Source organism: Harmonia axyridis, chromosome X, assembly GCF_914767665.1.
Source record: "Harmonia axyridis chromosome X, icHarAxyr1.1, whole genome shotgun sequence".
Classification (NCBI taxonomy): domain Eukaryota; kingdom Metazoa; phylum Arthropoda; class Insecta; order Coleoptera; family Coccinellidae; genus Harmonia; species Harmonia axyridis.
This window is the reverse complement of record NC_059508.1, coordinates 36807991-36820490: the sequence shown is the minus strand read 5'-3', so window position 1 is coordinate 36820490 and position 12500 is coordinate 36807991. Positions and strand designations below refer to the sequence as shown.

The window sequence follows — 12500 nt, the reverse complement described above, 5'->3', positions numbered from 1 at the left end:
GAAATCGGACATGAGAGAGAAATACGAATAACTCACAAGGGTAAATGTCATCAAATGCATCAGACTATGTGATGAGTAAAATGAAAGATGCACACGATAATTTTAGCTTAAACCATGCCGGAAAGTCGACTTCACGTCGTGCATCGGTACAAAGTTATTCAAGGGGCAAAATAAATTCACGAGAGTAGGTCCGATTACCGCTGGATCAGACGACGATTGTAACTTGTTGGATACGAATGTATCCGATGTATGTACGTCGTCCCTCTCTGATCTGTAGTAAGTGGGCCTACCCAAGATGCACACGATAATTTTAGCTTAAACCATGCCGAAAAGTCGACTTCACGTCGTGCATCGGTACAAAATTATTCAAGGGGCAAAATAAATTCACGAGAGTAGGTCCGATTACCGCTGGATCAGACGACGATCGTAACTTGTTGGATACAAATGTATCCGATGTATGTACGTCGTCCCTCTCTGATCTACGGTACGTGGACCGACCCAAGATGCACACGATAATTTTAGCTGACTTCATGCCGAAAAGTCGGTTCACGTCATGCATCGGTATCTTAAATCGCGCCGTAAAGTCGTTCACGTCATGCATCGGTATCTTAAATCGCGCCGAAAAGTCGGCTCACGTCATGCATCGGCGTCTTTTTTTTGTGCCACCGATGCATGACGTGAACGACTTTTCGGCTCGATTTAAGATACCGATGCATGACGTGAACGACTTTACGGCGCGATTTAAGATACCGATGCATGACGTGAACGACTTTTCGGCGCGATTTAAGATACCGATGCATGACGTGAACGACTTTACGGCGCGATTTAAAGCTATACCGATGCATGACGTAAACAAGATCACACCGATGCAGCACGTTAACATTAAAGCCCGCCTAATCCGATCGATGGAGGCCGTCTCGAGTGTCCAACTTGCTCACAAGAGCCGAGAAACAAACCGATGCATCACGTAGACAAGATCGTACCGAATGTTAACACAATCCAAAAGGAAATAATCTTAGATGAATATCGATTCTGATTATTGATTTTTCTTTCGCGATATTGATAGAAGACATCTGAATGAATTTCGAATTAATTCCGAAATCAAAAAAATATTTTCAATAAATTTTTTTTCTAGAGTACCTCGGTCTTTTCTATTTTTTTTCCAAGTTTCGTACGTCAATCAACATACATCCCAGAAAAAATCATCTCTCTAACTATCCTGGTTCAAAAGTTGTATCGGAACTTTTCACGTCGAAAAAGAACATAGGCGAAAAAGGACGTGAACATTATTCCTTATAAAAATCAAACCCGACCATGGATTTTGATTCTGATTGTTGATTATCGCTATTAGAACACATTAGGAGGCAACCAAATCAAATTTGAGAAAATTCCACAATCAGAAAATTTTTTTCGAAAAAAAAAAAAAAATTCGAGAACACCCCGGTCATGGCAAGTTATTTCCCACAATCCATTCCCCAATCAACGTACATCCCAGAAAAAATCATCTCTCTAACTATCCTAGTTCAAAAGTTGTATCGGAACATTTTCACGTCGAAAATATATCTCTAAGTCCAGACCGATGCACCACGTAATCTCGGGCAGACCGATGCACAACGTAAATGACGATCGGGACCGGGGCGATCGGTCGTATCTGACACCGCCGGCTCGGTTCTAACATCGTCAATGAGTCGGGGTTGTAAAAAAGGACGTGAACATTTTTCCTTATAAAAATCAAACCCGACCATAGGATTTTGATTCTGATTGTTGATTATCGCTACTAGAACATATAAGGAGGCAACCAAATCAAATTTGAGAAAATTCCACGATCAGAAAATTTTTTTCGAAAAAAAAAAAAAATCGTAATCACCTCGGTCATGGCGAGTTATTTTCCGTATTTCATTCCACAATCAACGTACAACATAGAAGAAATCATCTCTCTAACTATCCTGGTTCAAAAGTTGTATCGGAACATTTCACGTCGTAATATCTCGCCAAGTCCAGACCTCGGCGATAGGTAGTATCTGACACCGTCCGCTCGGGACTGACATCGACTTGGACTCGGGCTGATGATGGGGAGGCGTTTAAGGACGTGAACATTTTTCCTTATAAAAATTAAAGTCGACAATGAATATTGATTCTGATTACTGATTTACGCTTTAAAAACACATTAGAAGGCAACCAAATCGAATTTGAGGAAATTCCACGATCAGAAAATTTTTTTCGAAAAAAAAAAAAATCCGAAAAATATTTTTCGATTCCGATTACTGATTTACTCTTTTAGAACACATTAGGAGGCAACCAAATCAAATTTGAGAAAATTCCACAATCAGAAAATTTTTTTCGAAAAAAAAAAAAATTCGAGGACACCTCGGTCATGGCAAGTTATTTCCCACAATCCATTCCCCGATCCACGTACATCCCAGAAAAAATCATCTCTCTAACTATCCTGGTTCAAAAGTTGTATCGGAACATTTTCACGTCGAAAATATATCTCTAAGTCCAAACCGATGCACCACGTAAACTAGGGCAGACCGATGCACCACGTAATATCGGGCAGACCGATGCAGAACGTAAACTCGATCATACCGATGCTTCACGTAATCTCGATCTTACCGATGCACCACGTAAACAAGGGCAGACCGATGCAGAACGTAAAGTAGATCTTACCGATGCACCACGTAATCTCGATCTTACCGATGCACCACGTAATCTCCATCTTACCGATGCACCACGTGAACTGGATCTTACCGATGCAGAACGTGAATTGGATCTTACCGATGCAGAACGTGAATTGGATCTTACCGATGCACCACGTAAACTCGATCATACCGATGCACCACGTAATCTCGGGCAGACCGATGCACAACGTAAATGACGATCGGGACCGGGGCGATCGGTCGTATCTGACACCGCCGGCTCGGTTCTAACATCGTCAATGAGTCGGGGTTGTAAAAAAGGACGTGAACATTTTTCCTTATAAAAATCAAACCCGACCATGGATTTTGATTCTGATTGTTGATTATCGCTACTAGAACATATAAGGAGGCAACCAAATCAAATTTGAGAAAATTCCACGATCAGAAAATTTTTTCGAAAAAAAAAAAAAATCGTAATCACCTCGGTCATGGCGAGTTATTTTCCGTATTTCATTCCACAATCAACGTACAACATAGAAGAAATCATCTCTCTAACTATCCTGGTTCAAAAGTTGTATCGGAACATTTCACGTCGTAATATCTCGCCAAGTCCAGACCTCGGCGATAGGTAGTATCTGACACCGTCCGCTCGGGACTGACATCGACTTGGACTCGGGCTGATGATGGGGAGGCGTTTAAGGACGTGAACATTTTTCCTTATAAAAATTAAAGTCGACAATGAATATTGATTCTGATTACTGATTTACGCTTTAAAAACACATTAGAAGGCAACCAAATCGAATTTGAGGAAATTCCACGATCAGAAAATTTTTTTCGAAAAAAAAAAAAATCCGAAAAATATTTTTCGATTCCGATTACTGATTTACTCTTTTAGAACACATTAGGAGGCAACCAAATCAAATTTGAGAAAATTCCACAATCAGAAAATTTTTTTCGAAAAAAAAAAAAATTTCGAGGACACCTCGGTCATGGCAAGTTATTTCCCACAATCCATTCCCCGATCCACGTACATCCCAGAAAAAATCATCTCTCTAACTATCCTGGTTCAAAAGTTGTATCGGAACATTTTCACGTCGAAAATATATCTCTAAGTCCAAACCGATGCACCACGTAAACTAGGGCAGACCGATGCACCACGTAATATCGGGCAGACCGATGCAGAACGTAAACTCGATCATACCGATGCTTCACGTAATCTCGATCTTACCGATGCACCACGTAAACAAGGGCAGACCGATGCAGAACGTAAAGTAGATCTTACCGATGCACCACGTAATCTCGATCTTACCGATGCACCACGTAATCTCCATCTTACCGATGCACCACGTGAACTGGATCTTACCGATGCAGAACGTGAATTGGATCTTACCGATGCAGAACGTGAATTGGATCTTACCGATGCACCACGTAAACTCGATCATACCGATGCACCACGTAATCTCGGGCAGACCGATGCACAACGTAAATGACGATCGGGACCGGGGCGATCGGTCGTATCTGACACCGCCGGCTCGGTTCTAACATCGTCAATGAGTCGGGGTTGTAAAAAAGGACGTGAACATTTTTCCTTATAAAAATCAAACCCGACCATGGATTTTGATTCTGATTGTTGATTATCGCTACTAGAACATATAAGGAGGCAACCAAATCAAATTTGAGAAAATTCCACGATCAGAAAATTTTTTTCGAAAAAAAAAAAAAATCGTAATCACCTCGGTCATGGCGAGTTATTTTCCGTATTTCATTCCACAATCAACGTACAACATAGAAGAAATCATCTCTCTAACTATCCTGGTTCAAAAGTTGTATCGGAACATTTCACGTCGTAATATCTCGCCAAGTCCAGACCTCGGCGATAGGTAGTATCTGACACCGTCCGCTCGGGACTGACATCGACTTGGACTCGGGCTGATGTATGGGGAGGCGTTTAAGGACGTGAACATTTTTCCTTATAAAAATTAAAGTCGACAATGAATATTGATTCTGATTACTGATTTACGCTTTAAAAACACATTAGAAGGCAACCAAATCGAATTTGAGGAAATTCCACGATCAGAAAATTTTTTTCGAAAAAAAAAAAAAATCCGAAAAATATTTTTCGATTCCGATTACTGATTTACTCTTTTAGAACACATTAGGAGGCAACCAAATCAAATTTGAGAAAATTCCACAATCAGAAAATTTTTTTCGAAAAAAAAAAAAATTCGAGGACACCTCGGTCATGGCAAGTTATTTCCCACAATCCATTCCCCGATCCACGTACATCCCAGAAAAAATCATCTCTCTAACTATCCTGGTTCAAAAGTTGTATCGGAACATTTTCACGTCGAAAATATATCTCTAAGTCCAAACCGATGCACCACGTAAACTAGGGCAGACCGATGCACCACGTAATATCGGGCAGACCGATGCAGAACGTAAACTCGATCATACCGATGCTTCACGTAATCTCGATCTTACCGATGCACCACGTAAACAAGGCAGACGACCGATGCAGAACGTAAAGTAGATCTTACCGATGCACCACGTAATCTCGATCTTACCGATGCACCACGTAATCTCCATCTTACCGATGCACCACGTGAACTGGATCTTACCGATGCAGAACGTGAATTGGATCTTACCGATGCAGAACGTGAATTGGATCTTACCGATGCACCACGTAAACTCGATCATACCGATGCACCACGTAATCTCGGGCAGACCGATGCACAACGTAAATGACGATCGGGACCGGGGCGATCGGTCGTATCTGACACCGCCGGCTCGGTTCTAACATCGTCAATGAGTCGGGGTTGTAAAAAAGGACGTGAACATTTTTCCTTATAAAAATCAAACCCGACCATGGATTTTGATTCTGATTGTTGATTATCGCTACTAGAACATATAAGGAGGCAACCAAATCAAATTTGAGAAAATTCCACGATCAGAAAATTTTTTCGAAAAAAAAAAAAATCGTAATCACCTCGGTCATGGCGAGTTATTTTCCGTATTTCATTCCACAATCAACGTACAACATAGAAGAAATCATCTCTCTAACTATCCTGGTTCAAAAGTTGTATCGGAACATTTCACGTCGTAATATCTCGCCAAGTCCAGACCTCGGCGATAGGTAGTATCTGACACCGTCCGCTCGGGACTGACATCGACTTGGACTCGGGCTGATGATGGGGAGGCGTTTAAGGACGTGAACATTTTTCCTTATAAAAAATTAAAGTCGACAATGAATATTGATTCTGATTACTGATTTACGCTTTAAAAACACATTAGAAGGCAACCAAATCGAATTTGAGGAAATTCCACGATCAGAAAATTTTTTTCGAAAAAAAAAAAAATCCGAAAAATATTTTTCGATTCCGATTACTGATTTACTCTTTTAGAACACATTAGGAGGCAACCAAATCAAATTTGAGAAAATTCCACAATCAGAAAATTTTTTTCGAAAAAAAAAAAAATTCGAGGACACCTCGGTCATGGCAAGTTATTTCCCACAATCCATTCCCCGATCCACGTACATCCCAGAAAAAATCATCTCTCTAACTATCCTGGTTCAAAAGTTGTATCGGAACATTTTCACGTCGAAAATATATCTCTAAGTCCAAAACCGATGCACCACGTAAACTAGGGCAGACCGATGCACCACGTAATATCGGGCAGACCGATGCAGAACGTAAACTCGATCATACCGATGCTTCACGTAATCTCGATCTTACCGATGCACCACGTAAACAAGGGCAGACCGATGCAGAACGTAAAGTAGATCTTACCGATGCACCACGTAATCTCGATCTTACCGATGCACCACGTAATCTCCATCTTACGATGCACCACGTGAACTGGATCTTACCGATGCAGACGTGAATTGGATCTTACCGATGCAGAACGTGAATTGGATCTTACCGATGCACCACGTAAACTCGATCATACCGATGCAACCACGTAATCTCGGGCAGACCGATGCACAACGTAAATGACGATCGGGACCGGGGCGATCGGTCGTATCTGACACCGCCGGCTCGGTTCTAACATCGTCAATGAGTCGGGGTTGTAAAAAAGGACGTGAAACATTTTTCCTTATAAAAAAATCAAACCCGACCATGGATTTTGATTCTGATTGTTGATTATCGCTACTAGAACATATAAGGAGGCAACCAAATCAAATTTGAGAAAATTCCACGATCAGAAAATTTTTTTTCGAAAAAAAAAAAAAATCGTAATCACCTCGGTCATGGCGAGTTATTTTCCGTATTTCATTCCCCAAACAACGTACAACATAGAAGAAATCATCTCTCTAACTATCCTGGTTCAAAAGTTGTATCGGAACATTTCACGTCGTAATATCTCGCCAAGTCCAGACCTCGGCGATAGGTAGTATCTGACACCGTCCGCTCGGGACTGACATCGACTTGGACTCGGGCTGATGATGGGGAGGCGTTTAAGGACGTGAACATTTTTCCTTATAAAAATTAAGTCGACAATGAATATTGATTCTGATTACTGATTTACGCTTTAAAAACACATTAGAAGGCAACCAAATCGAATTTGAGGAAATTCCACGATCAGAAAATTTTTTTCGAAAAAAAAAAAAAATCCGAAAAATATTTTTCGATTCCGATTACTGATTTACTCTTTTAGAACACATTAGGAGGCAACCAAATCAAATTTGAGAAAATTCCACAATCAGAAAATTTTTTTCGAAAAAAAAAAAAATTCGAGGACACCTCGGTCATGGCAAGTTATTTCCCACAATCCATTCCCCGATCCACGTACATCCCAGAAAAAATCATCTCTCTAACTATCCTGGTTCAAAAGTTGTATCGGAACATTTTCACGTCGAAAATATATCTCTAAGTCCAAACCGATGCACCACGTAAACTAGGGCAGAACCGATGCACCCACGTAATATCGGGCAGACCGATGCAGAACGTAAACTCGATCATACCGATGCTTCACGTAATCTCGATCTTACCGATGCACCACGTAAACAAGGGCAGACCGATGCAGAACGTAAAGTAGATCTTACCGATGCACCACGTAATCTCGATCTTACCGATGCACCACGTAATCTCCATCTTACCGATGCACCACGTGAACTGGATCTTACCGATGCAGAACGTGAATTGGATCTTACCGATGCAGAACGTGAATTGGATCTTACCGATGCACCACGTAAACTCGATCATACCGATGCACCACGTAATCTCGGGCAGACCGATGCACAACGTAAATGACGATCGGGACCGGGGCGATCGGTCGTATCTGACACCCGCCGGCTCGGTTCTAACATCGTCAATGAGTCGGGGTTGTAAAAAAGGACGTGAACATTTTTCCTTATAAAAATCAAACCCGACCATGGATTTGATTCTGATTGTTGATTATCGCTACTAGAACATATAAGGAGGCAACCAAATCAAATTTGAGAAAATTCCACGATCAGAAAATTTTTTTCGAAAAAAAAAAAAAATCGTAATCACCTCGGTCATGGCGAGTTATTTTCCGTATTTCATTCCACAATCAACGTACAACATAGAAGAAATCATCTCTCTAACTATCCTGGTTCAAAAGTTGTATCGGAACATTTCACGTCGTAATATCTCCGCCAAGTCCAGACCTCGGCGATAGGTAGTATCTGACACCGTCCGCTCGGGACTGACATCGACTTGGACTCGGGCTGATGATGGGGAGGCGTTTAAGGACGTGAACATTTTTCCTTATAAAAATTAAAGTCGACAATGAATATTGATTCTGATTACTGATTTACGCTTTAAAAACACATTAGAAGGCAACCAAATCGAATTTGAGGAAATTCCACGATCAGAAAATTTTTTCGAAAAAAAAAAAAATCCGAAAAAAATTTTCGATTCCGATTACTGATTTACTCTTTTAGAACACATTAGGAGGCAACCAAATCAAATTTGAGAAAATTCCACAATCAGAAAATTTTTTTCGAAAAAAAAAAAAATTCGAGGACACCTCGGTCATGGCAAGTTATTTCCCACAATCCATTCCCGATCCACGTACATCCAGAAAAAATCATCTCTCTAACTATCCTGGTTCAAAAGTTGTATCGGAACATTTTCACGTCGAAAATATATCTCTAAGTCCAAACCGATGCACCACGTAAACTAGGGCAGACCGATGCACCACGTAATATCGGGCAGACCGATGCAGAACGTAAACTCGATCATACCGATGCTTCACGTAATCTCGATCTTACCGATGCACCACGTAAACAAGGGCAGACCGATGCAGAACGTAAAGTAGATCTTACCGATGCACCACGTAATCTCGATCTTACCGATGCACCACGTAATCTCCATCTTACCGATGCACCACGTGAACTGGATCTTACCGATGCACCACGTAATCTCAATCTTACCGATGCACCACGTGAACTGGATCTTACCGATGCAGAACGTGAATTGGATCTTACCGATGCACCACGTAAACTCGATCTTACCGATGCACCACGTAATCTCGATCTTACCGATGCACCACGTGAACTGGATCTTACCGATGCAGAACGTGAATTGGATCTTACCGATGCACCACGTAAACTCGATCTTACCGATGCACCACGTAATCTCAATCTTACCGATGCACCACGTGAACTGGATCTTACCGATGCAGAACGTGAATTGGATCTTACCGATGCACCACGTAAACTCGATCTTACCGATGCACCACGTAATCTCATCTTACCGATGCACCACGTGAACTGGATCTTACCGATGCAGAACGTGAATTGGATCTTACCGATGCACCACGTAAACTCGATCTTACCGATGCACCACGTAATCTCGATCTTACCGATGCACCACGTGAACTGGATCTTACCGATGCAGAACGTGAATTGGATCTTACCGATGCACCACGTAAACTCGATCTTACCCGATGCACCACGTAATCTCAATCTTACCGATGCATCACGTAATCTCGATCTTACCGATGCAGAACGTAAACTCGATCATACCGATGCACCACGTTATCTCGGCAGACCGATGCAGAACGTAAAAAAAAAGCTTACAGCACGCGGTGTTCCCAAGCGGTCACCCATCCAAGTACTAGACCGCGCCCGACGCTGCTTGGCTTCAGTGTTCTGACGAGAACTGGCAATTTCAGCGTGGTATGGCCGTAAACAACAAATATAGCGATATTTTCTATGATATCTCACTTTTTGGGAGCGGAAAGGACGTGAACGTTTTTCCTTATAAAAAATGAAATAACTTTTGGATATTAATTCTGATTGTTGATTTAAGTTTTAAGAAACACATTAGGACATATCTCAATGAAATTTGAGGGATTTCCGAAATCGAAAAATATTTTTCGAAAAAAAAAAAAAAATCCCAGAAGACCTCGGTCATCTCAAGTTTATTTCCATATTCTATTACACAATCAACGTACATCACAAAAGGAACCATCTCTCTAACTATCACAGTTAAATTTTTGTATCGGAACATTTCACGTCGGAATATCTCGCTAAGTCCAGACCGGGGAGATCGGTCGCATTTGACACCGTCCGCTCCGGTCTAACATCGTCTTGGAGTCGGGGTAACGATGGAGAGGCGTTTAAGGACGTGAACATTTTTCCTTATAAAAATTAAAGTCGACAATGAATATTGATTCTGATTACTGATTTACTCTTTTAGTACACATTAGAAGGCAACGCAATCAGATTTGAGGAAATTTCAAGATCAGAAAATTTTTTTCGAAAAAAAAAAAAATTCAAGAACACCTGGGTCATGGCAAGTTATTTCCCACAATCCATTCCACAATCAACGTACAACATAGAAGAAATCATCTCTCTAACTATCCTGGTTCAAAAGTTGTATCGGAACATTTCACGTCGAAATACCTCGCCAAGTCCAGACCGGGGCGATAGGTAGTATCTGACACCGTCCGCTCGGGACTGACATCGACTTGGACTCGGGCTAATGATGGGGAGGCGTTTAAGGACGTGAACATTTTTCCTTATAAAAATTAAAGTCGACAATGAATATTGATTCTGATTACTGATTTACGCTTTAAAAACACATTAGAAGGCAACCAAATCAAATTTGAGGAAATTCCAAAATCAGAAAATTTTTTTTCAAAAAAAAAAAAATCCGAAAAATATTTTTCGATTCTGATTACTGATTTACTCTTTTAGAACACATTAGAAGGCAACGAAATCAAATTTGAGTGAAATCCAAAATCAGAAAATATTTTTCGAAAAAAAAAAAAAATTCGAGAACACCCTCGGTCATGGCAAGTTATTTTCCACAATCCATTCCCCAATCAACGTACATCCCAGAAAAAATCATCTCTCTAACTATCCTGGTTCAAAAGTTGTATCGGAACATTTTCACGTCGAAAATATATCTCAGAGTCCAGACCGATGCAGAACGTAAACTCGATCATACCGATGCTTCACGTAATCTCGATCTTACCGATGCACAACGTAAACTAGATCACACCGATGCAGAACGTAAACTCGATCATACCGATGCACCACGTAAACTCAGGCAGACCGATGCAGAACGTGAACTCGATCTTACCGATGCACCACGTAATCTCGATCTTACCGATGCACCACGTAAACTCGGGCAGACCGATGCAGAACGTGAACTCGATCTTACCGATGCACCACGTAAACTAGGGCTGACCAGATGCATCACGTAAACGACGATCGAGAGGCGCGAAAGGACGTGAACGTTTTTCATTATAAAAATTGAAATAAATGATAAATAATGATTCTGATTGTTGGTTATCATTTTTAATAAGCATTAGGAGGCAACCAAATGAAATTTGAGGAAATTCCGATAATAGAAAATTTTTTCGAAAAAAAAAAAAAATTCATGAAATCCTCGGTCATCGCAAAATATTTACCATATTCTGTTCGATAATCAACGTATATTTAAGAAGGAATCATATCTGTATCTATCTTGGTTCAAATTTTGTATCGGAACATTTTGACCAAAGTCCGAGCTTCGGCCGAAACAGACACCGCTGACCCTGGCCTATCGATCGACCGAGAGTCGGGGATAGAGCGTAAGTGTTGTCTGGAGGGGAACCCTGTGCTCTCCTGACATATATAGGGAAGGTGGTCGCGTTGGGCGATGCAGAACGTTTGGATCGGGAATTATATTTTTGGTTCAGCTATTGGAATATGGTTTATTGTTGGTATATATTGGCGAAATAACGTTCTTACTGACTGGGGATATTCATAAAAATGAGTCCGGAGATTTTCAGATCGAAGTCCGAGTGATCCGACTTGGAAGGCGTGTTGGGTGGGTCGAGATGGCTTAGATAGATCAGACGAGGCGGGCTAAGTGTTGACGTCATGCATCGGTCCATTTTCAGATTGAGTCCGAGTAATCCGACTTTGAAAGAGTGTTGGGTGCGTCGAGACTGTTTAGATAGATCGGACGAGGCGGACTAGGTGTTAACGACATGCATCGGTATATTTTCTGATCGGAGTCCGAAGAAATCGGCCCTAGTAGGCGCAGCGGACGGTCGAGACGGCCTCGGTGGGTCGGATCGATCGGGAAAAGTTTGCTAAATCGTGTCTGGAGGGGAACCTTGGGTTCTCCTGACATATATAGGGGATAAGGTTTGGGTGAACGATTCTTCACGTAAAAGTTGAGTAATTTATTTTTCGATAAGCTTTTGGATATTGATGAGAAGTATATGTTATATCTTCGATTAAAAGAATTCTTACCGTCTCCATGTATATTATATTAGATATATAAGAAATAGTTAACGTGATGCATCGGCCGATTTCCGGATCGGAGTTCGAGAGATGCGACTTTCGATGCGCGATGGGTGGTTCGAGACGGCCTAGATCGATCGGACGAGGCGGAC

At 41.3% G+C, this 12500-nt stretch overlaps 1 non-coding gene across 1 annotated transcript; it reads right to left on the bottom strand.

Moving 5' to 3' along the window:
• Positions 1-9677: 9677 nt before the first annotated feature.
• On the bottom strand, positions 9678-9797 carry LOC123688462. The gene has a single exon (XR_006749983.1). It is a non-coding gene; the product is annotated as a 5S ribosomal RNA (ribosomal RNA).
• Positions 9798-12500: the final 2703 nt, after the last annotated feature.